The sequence below is a fragment of the Sus scrofa genome, chromosome X (assembly GCF_054392235.1).
Source record: "Sus scrofa isolate SSC_HxYL_T2T_F1_AM1 chromosome X, Sscrofa_HxYL_maternal_Yorkshire_Landrace_v2.0, whole genome shotgun sequence".
NCBI classification, from domain to species: Eukaryota; Metazoa; Chordata; class Mammalia; order Artiodactyla; family Suidae; genus Sus; species Sus scrofa.
In genome coordinates, this window is record NC_139401.1 from 122,253,389 (window position 1) to 122,272,468 (window position 19,080).

General features: G+C 42.1%; 1 pseudogene; it reads left to right on the forward strand.

Annotated features, from left to right (window-relative positions):
- The window catches only part of LOC102165590 (transmembrane 9 superfamily member 2-like), a 95,148-nt pseudogene that overhangs the window by 27,298 nt on the left and 48,770 nt on the right, over positions 1-19,080 (forward strand).

Genomic DNA, 19,080 nt, shown 5'->3' on the forward strand with positions numbered 1-19,080 from the left:
TATGAGCAATCCTATCATTGTCCCCATTTTTAAAAAGAGGAAATGGGCTCAAAAAGGTTAAATGACTCGTCTTTGGTTGTATAGCTACTAAATGGCTGTCTGATTGCAAAAGGGCTGCCATAACAAAGTACCTGGAAATGGGTGTCTTGAAACAACAGGAATTGATTGTCTCCGGGTTCTGGAGGCTAGAAGGCCAAGATCAAGGTGTGGGCAGCAGCGCTGGTTCCTTCCAAGGGCTCCGAGGGAGAATCTGTTCCGTGGCTCTCTCCCAGCTTCTGGTGGTTGCCAGCAATCCTCGGCCCTCTTTGGCGTGTGGATGCATCACGCCGGCCTCTGCCTTTGTCCTCGCATGGCTTTCTCCCTGTGTGTGTCTCTCTTCACATGGCTTTTCCTCTGTTTTTTCTTTTTAGGGCTGCTCCTGCAGCAGTTTTTTCTTGCTTCATTATTTTTACCGTAAATAAAGCCCAAACTCTTGATATGCTTAAACCTTAAATACTGATAGCATTTTATTAGTTTCTTTATATTACTTCATAGTTTTGTGATTAAAAACCCAGAGATGCGCGCATTTATGAATTTTACAATTTTGCAGTATGATTCCTCTGTAACAACTATTTAAGGCTGTCGGGTTAACGAACATCTTAATTTTAGGCCAGATGCACAGGGCTGCAGTTATTTATTTATTTTTGGCCATGCCCTCGGCGTGTGGAAGTTCTCAGGCGCAGTATCGAACCCGCGCCACAGTAGCCACCCAAGCTGCTGTAGTGACAACGCCAAATCCTTAACCCACTGTGCCGAAAGAGAACTCCAGGGCTGCCGTTTTGATCTTATAAAAACACATTTACACCTCAATATGTTTGCTTGATAGTTTGATTTTTTTTAGAACAGATGTATCCCATTTTCATTCCATAATCAGATTTTATACTTTTTAGTTTTTAGGAAAAGTTCAAACTTCTTTAAGATTTCTTTATTTTTTGCAGTTTGAATTCAACAGAAGTAATACTTTCTACCTCTTCGACCACACTGATATTACCGTTACATATCCTGGGGAAAGTGAAACAAATTGGGCTATTGCAAGTTTGGTTACTGCTTGACTTGATCTCAAAAGGTAATTACAGAATCTTTTAAATTAATTAATTAATTAATTAATTTAATTTTTAAGTGATTTTAATTTTTTCCATTGTAGTTGATTTGCAGTGTTTCATCAATTTCTACTATACAGCAAAGTGTGCCAGTCATACATATATGTACACATTGTTTTTCTCACACCCTCCATCCTGTTCCATCGCAAGTGACTAGGTAGAGTTCCCTGTGCTGTACAGCAGGATCTCATTGCTTCTCCACTCCTTATGCAATAGTTTGCATCTACTAACCCTGGACTCCCAGTCCATCCCACTCCCTCCCCCTCCCCCTAGGCAACCACAAGTCTGTTCTCCAGGTCCATGACTTTCTTTTCTGTGGAAAGGTGCATTTGTGCCATATATTAGATTCCAGATATGGGGATATCATCTGGTATTTGTCTTTCTCTTTCTGACTTACTTCATTTAGGCTACATGTGTGATATATAACCTTAGACATAAAGTTTGAAAAATCAAATAGGCCATTTTATTCCCTTTTATGTAGTAAGCATCTAAGTAACATGTAATGTGAGGAAGAATTGACAGATCTGGAAGAGAGCAGACTTTTTTTCCCTCTTTTTAGGGCTGGGTAGGGGTCGAGTCAGAGCTGCAGCTGCTGGCCTATGCCACATCCACAGCAACGCCAGATCCAAGCTGGCCCTGCGACCTACACCACAGCTCACAACAACGCCAGATCCTTAACCCACTGAGTGAGGCCAGGGATCAAACCCACGTCCTCATGGTTAGTAGTTGGGTTCTTTACTGCTGAGCCACAGTGGGAACTCCTGGAAGAGGACAGACTTGTTGAGGGTATCCTGACTCTCTTCTTCCCTCCCTCCTTCCTTTCTTCTTTCTTTCAGGTCGCACCCTTGGTGTATGGAAGTTCCCAGCCAGGGATTGAATCTGAGCTGCAGCTGTGACCTACACCACAGGTGCAGCAATGCTGGGTCCTTTAATCCACTGTGTGGGGCTGGGGATCCAATCCATGCCTCCCAAGTGACCCAAGCTGCTGCAGCCAGATTCTGAACCCACTGCACAACAGTGGGAACTCATCTTTAGTGGCTGCCATGTTATAAAGAGGTTAGATTAAGATCTGTGTTTCTTCAGAGGACAATTCTAGTACCAATGGCGTCTAGTAGGCAGGTATCAGCGGGACTAAGGAGGAGTCTGCTAGCGATTAAAGCTAAAAGTCAAATGGGCCATCTCAAGAATTAGTGAGTAGTTAATGCCTGGACATTTGTAGAAAGAGCCTAGATGACCCAGCTCTTAGAGATTTCATAATTAGGCACCCAGCGTAGAATCAGGTCCCTTGTAAGCGAGTTCTTAATGGCTTGTGAAGGGTAATCCTGCATCGTGTCAGAGACCGGACAGGTGACTTTTGATGTTACAACTTTAAGATTCTTTGAAACTTTAGGATAAGATTAGTTCTCTTCAGTTAAAACAGATAGAGAGGAGTTCGGGCTGTGGTGCAATGGGATTGGCAGTGTCTCTGCAGCACCAGGATGCAGGTTCGATCCTCAGCCTGGCACAGTAGGTTAAAGGATGTGGTGTTGCTGTGCTCGTGGTGCAGGTTGCAGCGGTGGCTCGGATCTGATCCTTTACCTGGGAACTCCATGTGCCATATGCCCTGGGGTGGCCAAAAAAGAAAAAAAAAAGATAGAGAGGGGACTGTATCATACAGTGTATCAAATCATATTCCATATGGGCAAAATGTTATAAAACCTGAAATATTAGGATGGAGGAAGTTGTCCTTTGAAACCTATGTGAGGTATATTAAAGGAGATGCTTGTGGTAGAGTATCGGAACGCAGAACAAGGAATTAGATAATTTGGATTTTAGTCTCATCTCTGATGGTTCCATTTTTGAAAGTCAACCCTAAATCCATAGAGATGATTCAGGCTTCATTCTTTTTAAACCTGCTGGCCTATTTTACTTTAGCCAAGAGTGTCTCATCTGTCACAGCTGATGGCCAAAAGGAAAGAAGAGTTGGAGAACGTACTGGGCTAAGCTTTTGACCATGGGTGGGTTAATTTGACCTCTCATAAATTTAATTTCCTCATCTGCAAAAGGAGAGGGCTAAATTAGGATTTTTAAATATAGATCGTGATGCATCAAATCCAGTTTCTATTGATGTGTATTTTTCTGGGAAAAGGTTAATATGTTTCATTAGAAGAATACACCCCAAAAGATGAAGAACACTGGTTCTTTCTAAATCTGATTTATCTTAGTAAAAAGGTATTTGTGGAGTTCCCGCTGTGGTGCAGTGGGTTAAGGATCTGGTGTTGCCACAGCTGTGGTTTAGGTTGCAGTTGCGGCTCAGATTGGATCCCTGGCTCAGGAACTTCCATATGCTGTGGGTGTGGAAAAAAATTTCTTTTAAAATTAGTGGCTATGTTAAAAAATTTGCAGATTATTTATTTCACAAGGAGTTGCAGACAGGAAATAAAAGAAGAAGGGTAAACAGAGCTGCTAAGAGAGGCCAAGGAACAATAACCATTGTCACGGGCAATCACCCATGCTTTTTTTGTGTTGTCACTTCTGATCCCTGGGAACAGAATTTTAGGTTGATAGACTGTGAAGTCTGACTCAGGATGGCTGCTCATGTTGAATGTCATTTGGTAGAAAGGTAGTAAACACAAAACATGATACAGGAAACTCATATCATCAGCTACATGAAAATCAAATTTACTGCTTATGATCATATCTCATAGTCTCAGATTTGGATAGAATAAAAGAGCCAAGAGAATAGAGTAACTTTCTAGAGCTGTCTTTATTCTACCTTGTCCATAGTAACAGCTGACATATGCATGCAAGAAAACGTTCATCTGATCGCAGTAAAACTCGTTTATTGGGGCCTCCTGAGAACAAGGTCTGTGTTACAAGTCATCTTTTTCAGAATTAGGCAGTCTGCTCAGGGTCCTAGACGGGAGTTAGGCCTAATGGTTTTCTAGGTCTAGCGTCTTGTGCTTTTCTGTTAATTTCCCTGATGGTTGCCATGCTGATCATCTCTTTTCGCTTAAAATATCTGCCACATTTGCCTTTTGGTTACCACACTTTCCGGGTTTTCTCCCATCTCCCTGATTGCTCATCAGTCTTCTCATTTCTCCAACCTCTTATTTTTGTTTTGTTTTATTTTATTTTATTTTATTTTTTTGACCATGCCTCAAGGCATGGGAAAGTTCCTGGGCCTGGGATGGAACCCAAGCCACAACTGGAACCAGAGCCACAGTAGTGATAACACCAGATCCTTAACCTGCTGAGCCACGAGGGAACTCCTCTTCGACCTCTTAATGTCGGAGGGCCACAGGATTCAGTCTTTGAGCTTGTCTCATGTCATCAGATACCAAAAAGACTCTTAGACCTCTAGGCTCATATATGTAGCTGTCTATGTGACACATCCACTTGTGTGACTAAAAGGTTCTTAAATCAAGTGTTTTGGGCAGTATATTAAGTCTTATGTGAATGTTAGGGACATTTGGAAACAAAAGTATTTTATTTTATTTTATTTTATTTTATTTTATTTTATTTGACCCCTAGCCTGGGAACTTCCATATACCGTGGGCGCAGCCCTAAAAAGACAGAAACAAAATTATTTTATTTTGTTTTATTTTATTGCTTTTTAGGGCCATACTCGTGGCATATAGAAGTTCCTGGGCTAGGGGCTGAGTTGAAACTCCAGCTGCCAGCCTGTACCACAGCCACCTCAATACCAGATCTGAGCCACATCTGGCAACCTACATTGCAGCTCACAGCAATGCTGGATCCTTCAACCACTGAGTGAGGCCAGGGATTGAACCTGCATCCTCATGGATACTAGTTGGGTTCTTAAACCGCTGTGTGTCACAACTGGAACTCCCTATATATCTATTCTTTTTCAGTCTTTTTCAGATTATTTTCCCTTATAGGTTATTACTATATATAGGGGTCGAATTGGAGCTACAGCTGCTGGCCTATGCCACAGCCACAGCAACGCAGGATCTGAGCTGCGTCTGTGACCTACACCACAGCTCATGGCAATGCCAGATCCTTAACCCACTGAGGGAGGCCAGGGATCGAACCTGCATCCTCATGGTTCCTAGTTGGATTCGTTTCCCCTGAGCCACGATGGAAAAATCTGAAAATATATATATTTTTGAAATGATTTACTTAAAATTAAAGTACAGTTGATTCACCGTGTTGTGCCAATTACAAAATATTGAGTACAAGTCAAAAAATAGAGTTCTCGTCGTGGCTCAGTGGTCAGCGAACCCGACTAGCATCCATGAGCATGCGGGTTTGAACCCTGGCCTTGCTCAGTGGGTTAAGGATCTGGTGTTGCCGTGAGCTGTGCCATAGGTCGAAGAGGTGGCTCAGATCCTGCGTGACTGTGGCTGTGTGTAGGCCGGCAGTTGCAGCTCCGATTGGACCCCTAGCCTGGGAACCTCCGTATGCCACAGGTGCGGCCCTAAAAAGACAAAAAAAAAAAAAAAAAAAGAATATTGAGTATAGTTCCCTGTGCTGTATGGTAGGTCTTTGTTGGTTATCTGTTTTCTATGTAGTGGTGTGTCTCTGTTAATCCTAAACTCCTAATTATCCCTCCCCCGCCTTTCCCCTTTGGTATCCGTAAGTTTGTTTTCTAATATTGTTTATAATCTGGAATTTTTCCTTTTGTAAATAGCTATTTTTATAAAGATGGTGTATATTTTTGGTAGATAGATAGATAGATTTACTATTGACGTTCTGGTGAGTAATCTGTCCGCTCTTTGAGGCCCATGTTTTTCAAAGGGTTTTCTGGAAACGATTTCCTCGTATTTCATTTGTTTTCGTTTTGTGTTTTAGAAGGTGTGAAAAAAGGATCTACGATGAGTTGCTTTTGATAGTACTCGGTTAAACAACGTGAAAACGATGGCTTTAGGAGTACTGACTGTGTTAAAAAGCGTCGTGAATTTCCAGAAGGTGACTGTAACATGCGACATTTCATAGACCAGGGCGGGAGAACTCATAGGGATGCTGTGTTCTGTGGAAGATACCAGGAAAACACTGTGCGGTGCGAACGTGTACAACTTTCAGAGTTCCTGCTGTGGTGAGGTGGGATCAGAGGTCTGCAGCACTGGGACACAGGTTCGATCCCTGGCCCTGCACAGTGGCTTAAAAGATCTGGCATTGCTGCAGCTGTGGCGTAGGTCGCACCTGTGAATCAGATCTGATCCTTGGCCTGGGAACTCCATTTACTGCGAGGCGGCCAAAAAAGAAAAAATAAAGTGTACAACTTGGTACAAATGGGATATTACACGTGCTATTTTCACTTAATGTGTATGTCCTGGATATCTTTCCATGTCAATAGAGTCATAGCCTTCTTTTATTGACTTGCATGGTGTATTTAATTGACTGTAATTGACTTATTTAGTGTCATATTGATAAAAACAACCCAAACGTCTAACTTTTAATTATTATAAACAATGCTTTGATGAGCATCCTTACTTTTTAATTGTGTGATTATCTCCTAGAGTTAAATTCCTAGTAGTAGGATTATTTAATTTACAGGGTGTACAGATTTATTTTATTTTATTTTATTTTCCCACTGTACAGCAAGGGGATCAAGTTATCCTTACATGCATACATTTTTTTCCCCCACCCTTTGTTCTGTTGCAACATGAGTATCTAGACATAGTTCTCAATGCTGCTCAGCAGGATCTCCTTGTAAATCTATTCTTTTTTTTTTTTTGTCTTTTTTTTTGCTATTTCTTTGGGCCGCTCCCACGGCATATGGAGGTTCCCAGGCTAGGGGTCGAATCGGAGCTGCAGCCACCAGCCTACGCCAGAGCCACAGCAACGCGGGATCCGAGCCGCGTCTGCAACCTACACCACAGCTCACGGCAACGCCCGATCGTTCACCCACTGAGCAAGGGCAGGGACCGAACCCGCAACCTCATGGTTCCTAGTCGGATTCGTTAACCACTGCGCCACGACGGGAACTCCTGTAAATCTATTCTAAGTTGAATCTGATAAGCCCAAGCTCCCGATCCCTCTCACTCCCTCCCCCTCCCATCAGGCAGCCACAAGTCTATTTTCCAAGTGCATGATTTTCTTTTCTGTGGAGATGTTCATTTGTGCTGGATATTGGATTCCAGTTATAAGTGATATCATATGGTATTTGTCTTTGTCTTTCTGGTTCATTTCACTCAGAATGAGAGTCTCTAGTTCCATCCATGTTGCTGCAAATGGCATGATGTCATTCTTTTTTATGGCTGAGTAGTATTCCATTGCATATATATACGGGTGTACACATTTTGATAACACTTCACCACATTCTTTGGTAGGAGAGCTGCTAGGCCCAAAGATCTCTTTCCTCACACACTCAGCAGTACTAGGTTTTTGTCGATCTTTAAAAAATTTTGCTTCAGAATTTTACTTCTGTGAATATAGCAAAGAGAGATAGATTCATACTAGGCCAACTCCTAAGGGTCCAATATATAAACCGGAATAGCAATTTTTTAATTTATATGGAGACTATAAATGCCTAGTGGACCACACCATTCATGCCAGCTGGTTAGCACACCTGCCTATAATAAAGATATATGAGAAAGCAAATATTAATAGGGTAGAATAAATAGAAAGTTTCTTGGTGAGTATAGGACCACAGATCGAAAGGAAGAGGAGCATTAAAAGACGATATTCATGGCGCTTTTGTGCCGAGATTGCCCCTGGACCAGGTGTTCCTCATTGCTTAAGTGCTCTTAGCCTCGGATAGTAGCAGAGGTGCTTCTCCAAAAGACGAACTTTGGGACTTGCCTTTCAAGGGACAACTTTTAATGAGTATGTAGATATATGTATTTCTCTTTGTAGTTTTTTTAAGACTATGGATTTTTTTCCCCCCCTTGTTTGTGGCATATGGAAGTTCCTGGGCCAGGGATCACACCTGAGCCACAGCAGCGACAAAGCCAAGTCTTTAATCGCTAGGCCACCAGGGAACTCCTTATGCATCATATTTTTGATTGAGCTTTGATTATACCTGATTTTGTAGAAGGCTTATTTCTTACAGCTTTAGATATGCTTTCCTGAGACAAAACCTTAATCGCCTTATTTGGGCTTAGGTCTCAAATCTCTTCGAACACTTAGAAATTGTGCTTGGTTTGTGTCATTTCTATAGCTGGCCTGACAGCCATTATAACACGATTCTTTCTAATCTCTGAAAGCAATTCCAGTTTGGGGATGCCTTGCTTTTGTCCCTATGTATCACCTGTAGTGGTTATCTCCATTTTATAAATGAGGATTCTGAAGCCCAGCAAGCTGAAGTAATTTTCTCAGGATCATAGCTAGCAGGAGGTGGAAGCGATATTCAAACTCAGATCTGTTTGGCCCCAAACTCATAGTTTTTCCACTATTCCATTCTGGCTTTCTGTATTCAAGGTCTATTATATCTTCTACCTACAGAGTTACTGTAAAGAAAATGAGAAACGTTTATGTTAGAAATGTGTGTGTGTACTTTGAATCATCCAGCTAAAGGTCAGGATTACTTGATCCTACATCCCGCAGTTTATCCAAAGTACAATTGGTGAAAACAGGCAATTTACTAGTCCAGTAAGTATAGTCCAGTCTTCTAATCTCTGGATGAAACACAGAAGTGTAATCTGGGGAAGGGAATGAAATACACCCTGAAGAAATTAAAATAACCTTTCCCTAGCAATTGCAAATACTGTTCAGAGGCTGAGCTATTATCAGAAGTTGATTGAAGAGCTGAAGCCCTTACACATTTTGATCACTTATCAGTTGGCTATTAAAATTTTAAGTGTAGGAGGGTAGCTAGACTTATCATGGCGATCGTTTTGAAATGTATAGAAATATTGAATCACTGTGTTGGGTAACAGGAATCGACATAGTGTTTTAGGTCAACTATACTCCACAAACAAACAAACAAACAAACCCATAGAAAAAGAGATGGGATTTGTGGTCAAGGGAGGCAGAGGGGTGGGGGACGGGGAATCGGATGAAGGCAGTCAGAGGCACAAACTTCCAGTTATAAGATGTACTAGGAATGTAATGTACATCATGATAAATATAATTAACACTGTATATTATATATGAAAGTTGTTGGGAGTAAATCCTAAGAGTTCTCATCATAAGGAAAACATATTTAAATTTTTTTTTTTTTTTTTTTTTTTTTGTCTCTTTGCCTTTTCTAGGGTCGATCCCTCGGCACATGGAGGTTCCCAGGCTAGGGGTCGAATCGGAGCTGTAGCCACCAGCCTATGCCAGAGACACAGCAACGCTGGATCCGAGCCGCATCTGCGAACTACACCACAGCTCACGGCAACGCCGGGTCCTTAACCCACTGAGCAAGGGCAGGGACCGAACCCGCAACCTCATGGTTCCTAGTTGGATTCGTTAACCACTGCGCCACTACGGGAACTCCTTAAATGTTTTTTAATGCTGTATCTATATGAGATGATGGATGTTCACTAAACTTTTGTAGTCATCATTTTATGATGTATGTAAGTCAAACCATTATGCTATAGGGGTTCCCTGGTGGATCAGCAGGTTAAGGACCCAGCATGGTCGCTGCCATGGCTTAGATCAGTGCTGTGGCATGCGTTCAGTCCCTGACCTTAGAACTTCTGGATGTCACTGTGGGCTCGGCCAAAAAGAAAAAATATCATTAGGCTGTACACTGTAAACTTTTATAGTGCTGTTCATCAATTATACCTCAATTACGTTGGAAGAAAAAATAATACAATAAAAAAAAATTGAGTGTAGGAACACTTATGTTTACAGTAAAAGCCGAGGAAAGCACATCTAAATTGAAGTTTAAATTTGTGCCAGGAGCCTGCATGGTATGGCATTAGTGGTCTGTCTGTCTGGAAGCAACTGTGGCATTCAAAAGAGCTGAAGTGCAAGTTCAGATGCAGCTATAGCGAATGGGGGTTTTAGGGCATTGCCTTATTTGGGGTTGGGTCTCGACTCCTTGTTCTACAGCATTCCTTAATCCTGGGAGCTATTCCAGAAGAGGGATTTTCCTTTTCCACTGAAATTCATTTAGGGTGCTTAGAAGCCCCTTGGCTTCCAGACATGGTACAATGGAAAGAACCAGACATACCTGAGGCTTGAATGCCGCCACTGACTTTCTTTCACTGGCTATCTGAACTTGGGTAGGTTACACTGAGTCTATACTTCCTGATCTGTAAAATGGGCATAAAATAGTTACCTCATATGATTACTATCAGAATAAGTGAAGATAACGCAAGGAGTTCCCATCGTGGCTCGTGGTTAACGAATCCGACTAGGAACCATGAGGTTGCGGGTTCGATCTCTGGCCTCGCTCAGTGGGTTAAGGATCCGACGTTGCCATGAGCTGTGGTATAGGTCGCAGATGCAGCTTGGATCCCGCGTTGCTGTGGCTCTGGCGTAGGCCGGTGGCTACAGCTCCGATTCGACCCCTAGCCTGGGAACCTCCACATGCCGCGGGAGCGGCCCAAGAAATGGCAGAAAGAAAAAAAAAAAAAAAAGTGAGATAACGTAAAATATTTAGCACAGTGCCTGGTAGAAGGCGCATGATGTTTCCTTTTCCTTCTTTCAGATACAGGAGCACGTGATTACACGTCTTACGCAAGAGTGGCCCATGTGTGCAGAGAGTGGACTTAGTAAACAGTGGGAACGCACTAAGCTGCAATATTCTTTATCTGAACGCTAGACAGTTGCTGTTAGAGTTGTGGGGAGGGTGCCAGGAAGAGTGGCGACGTATGTCTCTGATGGTGCTGTTTCTTTTTTCTTGTCCAATTGGTCTCCTTGTTATATTTTTTTCTTTTTAAAAAGTTTTCTGGAAGTGTAGTTGATTGACGTTGTTGTGATCTTTTCTGCCGTACAGTGAAGTGATTTAGTCCTACATAGACACACGTCCATCCTCTCTCACATTCTTTTCCCACCTGGATAGACCATCACAGAATCTTGGGTAGAGCTCTCTGTGCTAGACAGCAGGTCCCCGTGGACCACCCCGTCCATGTACCCCCGTGTGCATACCGTGCTCTTTCTTTATTTTCTGTCTTGTGTTGAAAAAAAATTTTTTTTCCCCCAGTGATAATCGTACACATCAACATTTCCCAAAGTGCATTCCTAAGAATACTAGTCAAATAAGTTTGGAAGATGCTACTCTTCTACTGATCCCTTTCTCAGCTTCACAAAGCGCATTGTAGGAGTTCCTGTCATAGCTCAGTGGAAACAAATCTGACTAGTAACCATGAGGACGCAGGTTCGATCCCTGGCCTCGCTCAATGGGTTAAGGATCTGGTGGTGCTGTGAGCTGCAGTGTAGGTCACAGATGTGGCTCAGATCTGGCGTTGCTGTGGCTGGGGCATAGGCCAGCAGCTATAGCTCTGATTAGACCCCTAGCCTGGGAACCTCCATATGCAGCAGGTGTGGCCCTAAAAAAAAGACAAAAAATAAAATATTTTTTAAAAAGCACATTGTGTTTAAAAGTCTCCTAATAAAGAAACCTTTCATTGCGTCCAACTCAGCATTTTATCGTTGTATTTGGCTGTGGAGTGCTATTCTGGAGTAACATTTTCCCACTGCACATTCCATTTTGGGTATCTCATGGCTGTGGTGTCTTAGTTACAAGATCCTGTCGAACCCACAATATAGCTAGAACTTTCCGTGGACTCAGGAGAAACAAAACTTTTCAACATGTATCCATGTGCATGCGTTGGTAACTGTAACTCTAAAATAAACTACATTGTGGCTTGTGAAGGGTTTTTGTCTGCCAGCTGGGTACCTCATCATCATTTATTGAACCGCTTTAGTGGGAGTGACAGAATTTGAAAATAACTCTTTTCATCCTTATTTAAATAATTGACTCAGGTCCGTATTATAAAGGATGTTCGAATTGTTGATGTCTGAGTGTTGGGAAAACCGCTCACAGGGACGATGTAGCACCCGACAGATTCCTTGCTAATTGCCAGTGGGAAAATAGAAAAACAAGTAAGTAGATTCGTAAATTAATAAAGGTGAGTTCATACTGACCTCTGTGACTGCAGTGGTCGTGCTAGTCCTCTTCCCTTGCTGATTTGTAACTTCTTTCTCTGACTTTGAGAACCCTGGCTCCTATCATCCCCAAGATACCGGCTTCTTCGGTCGGCCCTAGCCACGCGTTAAGTACTGTCAACTGCTAACCCATAGCCCTGTGAGAAATGAATTCATTAGCCAGCAGGCTGTGTTTGTATAGCACTTTTTGAAAAAAGAAATGTATATATTTTTGGCCTCTGTGTAGTGGCTTAATGTGGCATTTCATTTCTCAGGCCAGGGATTGAACCCGGGCCACTGTGGTGAAAGCACTAAATCCTAACTACTAGACCACCAGGGAACTCCCTGATAAAGAAATAGCTTACATTCTTTTTTCTTGAACTGAGTCTTTGAAATCTGGTGTGTGTTTTACACTTACAGCTCATCTCACGTAGGACTGGCCACATGTCAAGTGCTGAATAACCATGTGTGACCCGCCACTGCCATCTTGGCAGAGATCTAGGTCACCACATTTTTGGGGACTGCCCCTTTGGTCTGTGCTTCTATATGTTTTTTGCTTTTTGTTGCTTCTCATTCTCAATACAGAAAATCCCACTGGGTTCTGTGATATGAACTGATCCCAGGTGCTTAGCTGGGTAAAACTACACTCTCCTGCCCTCCTGCAGGCTGTAGGAAGCATTCCACAAGACAGTCTCGGGAATGCTTGTAGGGGAGGCGTAGGGGCGATCCTGACGCAGCCATGGGGCAGGCAGGGGGACATGGCTGGGGAAGCTGAATACCGGGCACACGTCAAACTACTTAGAGAAGTCAGCGCCAGGCAGCAACTGTGGCACCTCAGCCACCTGGGTTGCAAGCCCCAGCCTCCTGGCTGCCTCTCCCGCCTTAGTGCAGCCACCTGCAAACTGCTGTTTGGATGCAGAACCTGTGCTCATTGGCCGAGTCGTTGGCCTGAGCCCCTGGTCAGGCAGCTGCTGGCCACAGAAAAGTTCAGAGGAAATACAGCAATTTGTAGTTATAAAAGTTTTAGTGATTCTGCTTTTTAATTGAACATCTTGAACACTTTATGTTTTCGGAAAATGATCCATGTTCCCAGATGGGTATGAAGTTAAGAGTTTATCTAACAATTTTGTTCAGAGGTTATTGAAGGATGGGTCCAGAAACATTGACATTCGCGTGCAGACCTTTTATTCTTCTGTTTATAAACAAATATTTATTGAGGGCTTCTTATGTGTTTAGCATGGGAATTTTTGTAAAGCAGCTAGTTTACTTTTCACAGTAGTCCTCTGAAGGCAGGCACTATTTTATTTTTATTTTATTTTATTTTTTTCTTTTTCAGCCATGCCCATGGTATGTGGAAGTTCCCGGGCCAGGGAGCAAATCTGAGCTGCAGCTGTGCCCTGTGCCACAGCTGCGACAATGTTGGATTCTTAACCTAGTGTGCCGGGCCAGGGATGGAACCTGAGCTGTCTCAGAGACAAAGCCGGATCCTTGGCCCTCTGCACCGCAGTGGGAAATATTTTAAATCTCCATTTTATAGACTATAACATTGAGACTCACAGAGGTAAAGACATTTGCCCAAGGTCACAGATGTAAAGGATTATAAATCTAGATTAGCTTGTCTATAGAATCCAGGCTCCTGGCACAGCCTGTTGAATACATGTTGTGAGTTAGAATGTGAAGGAATTATGGTGGGTGAATTGGCCACGAAGGCTTTCTGAGAGAGAGGCCCTGAGCTGGTCCTTGAAGGATGCTGAAGATGATTGGGGTGGAAGGGGCAGAGTTGTGCAAGGCATTATGGGAAGGCCCACGGAGTGAGTTAAAAGACCTGGGATTCAGGAATTTGGAGAGGAGCTAGAGGAAGAGTTTTCCAGGTAAGAATGTACATGGAAAGTATGGTGTATGTGGGGAACAGTGAATAGATTTGTCTGATTGAAACAAGTTTTTTTTTCATTTGTTTATTTATTGAACCACAGGCAGTAAATGCACTCCAGGTGCCAGGTGTACAGCCCTGGGCTGTATAAAGGCTAGAAAGATTCAGTCTAACACCCCAGACTTTAATTGTTCCTATAGTATTGGTAGAAAGGTTAGAAAGATAGATTAGGGCCAGCTCTTGAATGGCCTCGGATGCCAGGCTAAGGTGTTTCTATTCACCATCTTTTCCTTTAGAAACTTACTGTTTTTATACCACCAACCAAAGGTTTTTTGGCTTCTCTCGGATCACATTAGCCTTAGCTAGGTATGTGTTATATAAGCTTTAATTGCAGGGTAGCTTGGGGCCCCTCACCACATTTGTAGCTTTTTTTTTTTTTTCCAAATGAATTGCTGATTTTCAGGCACCATAGACCAATAACTAAATTGAGAATCAGGACGTGTTAGTGCTGGTTTGCTTCGAACTTATACTGTGACCTTGAGCAAGTTCATTGTCCTTTCTGGACCTCGGTTGCACCATAATAAAAGTGAGAGAATAGAGCTGGGTTAGTTGTTCTCAATGCTGTCAGATTGATGTCCTCTTTTTTTTAATTTAAATTTTATTTTTATTTTTTTATTTAATTTTTTGAGCCATACCCACCACATGTAGACGTTCCCAGGCCAGGGATCAAACCCATACCATAGCAGTGACCTGAGCTGCTATAGCAACAGTGCCAGAGCCTTAACCTGCTGTGCCACAAGAGAACTCCTTGATGTCCTCTTTTAATAACATATGTTTTATAAGTCACCCTTTAAATGTAAAATTGTATTAATAGGTACCAGATCATTAAACCTGTCTTGCACATAGTTTCAGTAAACATAAATACCCTAACTCTAATATAAAGGAGAAATAAAAGGAAATTAACTTTTAATAAAATACTGTGTATTTCAGCATATATTTCAGTCATTGTCATGTACCTCTGTGTATGATCATTGTAAACGTGATATCTATGAATGTAGATAGGTATAAGAATATTGTATATTGGTGGCCCAAATACCACATCTTTCCAAATGATGCCATGATTTTCCGAAATGTTGATTAGGTTTTTTTTTTTTTTTTTTTTTGCTTTTTAGGACCACACCTGCGGCATATGGAGGTTCCCAGGCTAGGGGTCGAATGGAAGCTGAGGCTGCTGGCCTCCACCACAGCTCACGGCCACGCCAGATCTTTAACCCGCTGAGCAAGGCCAGGGATCGAACCTGCAACCTCATGGTTCCTCGTCGGATTCGTTTCCGACGCGCCATGACGGGAACTCCAGTGTTGATCAATTTGGATGAAGTTTCAAGCCAAATATAGTACCATTTTCCCCTCAATACAATGGTAGTTGCATTCCTGGGGTGTGGGGGGGAAATCAATGTGTATCAAAACCATGTAAAAATACTTTATCTGTAAAATGAAGTTAGAATATAGGCACAGATAATCATAATTTTTCACTCACATGAATGTTGGATGGGGCTTTTGGAAGTTCTTTTCAGTTCTTTTTGTGGGTCTCCCAGTGCATGGCGGGATGTCTGGCGTGCTACCTAGAACCAGTAAGCATCTGCACACTTTTTCGTTATGCCCTCTAGAGGGTGCTGTTCTCCCTGTTGAAAACAACTAGACTAGCTGATGCTCTAGTTGCCTGCCAGCTTGATTCTTTGCTTCCCTGAATATGTTTTTACTTAATGAAACCCATCATGTACTGTGTCTTGAATCAAGAACTCTTGTCCATATTTCTTCTACCTTTGCTTCTTGTGACTTCATTATAAACACCATTAAAGACCTACTTTGTATGATTTTATGAGAATTGCTATGTTTTTATAAAAGATTTTGAAACTCTGGGATATAAAGGTGCAGAAAAATTCGTTAACTTTAAATGGATTTAAAAAATTTGTTCCGGGAGTTCCCGTCGTGGCGCAGTGGTTAACGAATCCGACTAGGAACCATGAGGTTGCGGGTTCGGTCCCTGCCCTTGCTCAGTGGGTTAAGGATCCGGCGTTGCCGTGAGCTGTGGTGTAGGTTGCAGACGCGGCTCGGATCCAGCGTTGCTGTGTCTCTGGCATAGGCTGGTGACTACAGCTCCGATTCGACCCCTAGCCCGGGAACCTCCATATGCCATGGGAGCGGCCCAAAGAAATAGCAAAAAGACAAAAAAAAAAAAAATTTGTTCCACCTTTTTGTTATCCTTTTTGCACTTCCCATTTGGTCCCAAATGTGCCTTTGGATTTTAAAATAATTTCTTATTTTCTTAGGAAGAAGTAATATGTGTTGTAGACTGTTATTTCCAGCAGATGGCAATGTTTGGTGCAAAAACTGCCTGATTTAGCAACTGCAGATTTCCTAGGCTCTCTTTGTATGTAGAAACCAAACTTCATAGTGCCTACTTCAAAGTAGTTCTCCTTTTTCCTTTACATTTAATGCTTTCTTCCAGTTTTATTGAGATATAGTTGATATATAGCACTGTATAGGTTTCAAGTGTACCTCGTAATGATTTGACTTACATACATCATGAAATGCTGACCATAATAAATTTAGTGAACACCCATCCTCTCCCATAGATACAAAATTAAAGAACTAGAAAAAAATTTCTTGTAATGGGAGCTCTTAGTGTTTATACACTTCATAGCTTTCATAGGAACATACAGCAGTGTGAATTGGATTTACCATGTTGTACATTATGTCCCTAGTTCTTACTTATAACTGGAAGTTTGTATTTTTTGACCACCTTCATCCAATTTCTTCTCTCCCCATTCTCCACCTCTGATAACCACAGATTTGATCTCTTTTTTCCTATGAATTTGTTTTTGTCTTTTGTCTTTTTGTTGTTGTTGTTGTTGCTATTTCTTGGGCCGCTCCCGCGGCATATGGAGGTTCCCAGGCTAGGGGTTGAATGGGAGCTGTAGCCTGTTTTTGAAGTATAGTTGATCTTCAACACTGTGTTAGTTCCTGGCACACAACATAGTGATTCGATATTTCTATTCATTTTAAAACGATCACCATGATGTCTAGCTACCATCTGTCACCATACAAAGATGTTACATAATCATTGACTGTATGCCTCACCCTGTACGTTTCATACTCGTGATTCATTTATTTTGCAACTGGAAGTTTGTACCTCTTAATTTCTCTCACTTAATTTCACTCCTTTTTAAAAGGCTTGATATCAGGTAACTGGCTTAAGGCAATGGATGGTTTGGTGAAGAAATGCATGTAATTCAAATTTGGACAAATTAAATCCCGGTTTGCTATAGGAACAATATTTTAATGAAATGGCTAAGGTAAATCCTTTCATCCTTTCATGCAATGACTATCCCTGGATTTATCAGTTCTATAAATTCGGATTTTCTTCAGGTTTAAAAAATTTATTCCCAAACAGCTTCTTAGTACAGGAAAATTGCTAGAATAACACAAAGGACTCCCGTAGTCCCTTTAACCAGATGCCCTTCATTTACTCCATCGTGCCCTCTTCTGTGTGTGTCCATTATCATTAGCCTTTCTCTGAATCTTTTGAGAGCTAGATGCTGTCTGATCACCCCTAAAGCCTCCAGAGTGACTTTTCCCTAAAATAATGTCACTCTCCTACATAACCTAGTGTGCAACTGTGCTAAGCAGCAATCAACATTGGCATTGCATTGCCGGCTCATCCACATCCATCCATTCGAATTTCACCAGCTGGCCAACAGTGTCCCTTTTCCCTCTCTGGTTCATGATCATATCCAGGAGTCCACATTTAGTTTAGTTTTTGGTCTATTCTGGTCTGGACCAGTTCTTTAGTCTTTCCTTGTGTTTCATAGTCTTGAAAAATTTGAAGAGTTCCCGTCGTGGCTCAGTGGTTAACGAATCTGACTAGGAACCATGAGGTTGTGGGTTCGGTCCCTGCCCTTGCTCAGTGGGTTAAGGATCCGGCGTTGCCGTGAGCTGTGGTGTAGGTTGCAGACGCGGCTCGGATCCTGCGTTGCTGTGGCTCTGGTGTAGGCCAGTGGCTACAGCTCTGATTAGATCCCTAGCCTGGGAGCCTCCATATGCCGTGGGTGCGGCCCTAGAAAGGCAAAAAGACCAAAAAAAAAAAAAATTGAAGAGCAGAGACCTTACATTCTGTAGGATGACCATCAACCTGCATCTATCTGAGGGTTCTTCATGAACAGGCTCAAGCCATGTGTTCTTGGCAGGAATACCACAAAATATCACATCAGTAGGCACATAATGTCCACCCGACCTTTCATTCATAGCGTTGACCATGATTATCCAGGTCATCAGGTGTCAACTAAAATCCATTGTTGAACTGAAATTCATTTTAATGAAAATCTATCAGTTTTATTCAAAGCAGAGTGTACATTGGCTTTCTTCATAGCCACGCCCAAATTTCAGGAAAAAATACCTAAAGATACCCAATTTTAAATAATAAGTCGTTTCATGGAGTTTCCCAGAGGCCTAGCTGAGTAAGGATCAGGTGTTGTCACTGCTGTGGCTCAAGTTTGATTCCCAGCCCAGGAACTTCTGCTTGCAATGGGTGAAGGCAAAAAAAAAAAAAAAAAGGTAGTAAGTTGGAGTTCGTTTCTGCTGAGCGGTAACAAAACTGACTAGTATCCATGAGAATGTGGGTTTGATCCCTGGCCTTGCTCAATCAGTGGGTTAAGGATCTGGCATTGCCGCCTACAGTGGTGTAGGTCGCAGACCTGGCTTGAATATGGCGTTGCTGTGACTGTGTCACAGGCTGGCAGCTGCAGCTCTGATTCGACCCCTAGTCTGGGAACTTCCATATGCTGCTAAAAAACAAAAACCAAAAAACAAGTAATAAGTCCTTTCAAACATAACTTGGTCAGTCTGTGCCAGTGTAAGAGCATACCATTAATTTGAAGGGTAATAATATTAATAATTAATGGTTATTAATTAATAATGGTTATTAATCGTTACTAATTAATTGTTATTAATGGTTAAAAATATTAATTTGCTAAGAGCATGCCATTAATTTGAGGGGTAATAATATTAATGGTTGAAATGTTTATTGGGGATTATCATTTAAGA